Source organism: Sabethes cyaneus, chromosome 3 (genome assembly GCF_943734655.1).
Source record: "Sabethes cyaneus chromosome 3, idSabCyanKW18_F2, whole genome shotgun sequence".
Taxonomy (NCBI): Eukaryota; Metazoa; Arthropoda; class Insecta; order Diptera; family Culicidae; genus Sabethes; species Sabethes cyaneus.
This window is the reverse complement of record NC_071355.1, coordinates 9,401,414-9,403,517: the sequence shown is the minus strand read 5'-3', so window position 1 is coordinate 9,403,517 and position 2,104 is coordinate 9,401,414.

The following is a 2,104-nucleotide window of genomic DNA, read 5'->3' as shown; positions in this document are numbered from 1 at the left end:
TGGGTTTGTGTCTTTTATTCATTCTTTGTTCTATTATTATGGCATTTTTTTATTATTTTTTGCATCATTTATAATGTCTGTTTTGCACAATTTCTGAATCATTTTTCTGTTGATTTTGTATTATTTTGGTGCCACTTTCATACTGTTATGAATGCTATGAACAGTGAGCTATGATTTAATGAATCACAGGGCAACATCAAGATGGCACAATATTAAACGTAAAACAGAAGAAGGGGTGCATGCCCCAGCCTAGGTACGCAAATGGTAGTTGTAGTAAAATCAGTAATTTTTTGGTTTTTTAAAAGTTGTTAGTTAAAGTAAGATGGCTCCACATTTCCACATTTTTTGTTGATCATAAAAATATGAAGTAAATTCATCCCAGGTACAGCTCAAACACATTTTTACAGAGAGTTGCTTGTTTATATAAACTAATCAAACGAACAGGCTGCGCCAGTAGCAATCTCGTTGGAATTTGCCTTTACCAACGTCCAGCAAAGTGTGGATTTTCCAATTTCTTTCTCTCGCTTACCACACGTTTCAGTTCTCATTAAGCATCAGTCGATCCTGTTCACAGTGCTCAGCCTCCGGGGCCGTTTTTGGTTTCAACTATTGCAGCTGCAACGGCAAGCCCACACTCAAGCTGTCATCACGTCCAAGCATGCAAAGCTAGCTAGGTAGTATAAATTTTACGTGAGACTCTTCCAGATGCTCATGAAAAGGCAAAGCGAAGCCACCCGGGATTTACTCATTCGCATTAAATGTTCGAGAACAGAAAAAAAAGAAAGTCCCAGCAACAAGTATCGCTACTTGGAATGCTTCACAACGGGCAAGATCGATGGGAATGTAAAAAAAGTCGGCACGAATGGATCATCCTTCGAGCATCCGAATTAAACCCAATGGAAAACGGAATTGAGATGCTTCTCGGAGGATTGGAAGAATGAGCTAATCTGCAGTGGTAGGTACCAATGCTACTATTGTCGGTATCGGAAGAATACACGATTGACAGCCCAAGCCCACGACTGAGAGCGAACCAGCCTTCATTGCATTAGCCCCGAAGCAAGCTATCTACCATTCGACGAAGAAGCATTATGCTTGGATCCGATTGTGACCTTTTGAAAACGGCACAACACAGCACAGAGAGCTTTTACCCAAAAGTCGGAAATTTTTATACATCATCTGTTTGGCAGAGTGGATGTAAATTACCAATCATAAGAATTGTGAAATGATGAACGAATTTCGAAAGCCCTTAGCCATCGGCATTGCTCCAGTAGAGCTCCGGTAACAAATGGGAACAATTTTGTCATCCCGTCGACAGTCCCGGGACAGTTGGCTACGGCACGAAGCCACTTACTGGCGACACGGAAACCTCTTAGGATAGTGGCAAAAAATTGCTTCCAGCGGAATCGTTACCAACCTCTCTCTCTGTCTGTCTGTTTCTGTGTGTCTCTCTCTATCTATCGTGCCACCATCAGAACCGGCAGTATAAGAAGCACCATTACCATTTATGAGCAGAATATGCTCGTCCTGTTCGTTGTACACTGCGAAGATGGGCCCAAAACAAACGGCTCCCCATAAACAATAAATTCACGACACGTCTTCACTAACTGACTAGAGAGCTGCCAACAGGCGAGCAGAGCTGACTATACATAGTTCCGGGCAGCAGCAGAAAAAAAAAGAAATATGTATAGAGTCATTTGGAATAACATTTTTTCTCATCCTCCGAGTGCCACCTCTCGGGATGGGTTTTAAAGTGGCTAAATTTGTCTAATATAAATGGAGCAGTGAAAAAGTTTTAGCGTATTTTAAACGACTCTGTGACATACGGACCAGCATACGGGGTGGAAGTGATGTATTAGCGAAAGTGCGACTTTTATCAAATAGGTTTTCCGAAAAAAAAAGCGTTCGCGTGGTTGGAATATACAAGACAATACAATTTAGAAATGTATTTTTTTTGGTTCTATCTGCTACTAGTGTTACTGGTTTTTATTTCTCTTATACTAACATAACCTAACAATGGAATTAGGAGGAAATAAGAAAGACCCTTCTGAGACGCGTATTGAAGGGAAATTAGTCGAACATTAAAAGTTGAAGAAAATCCGGGCCC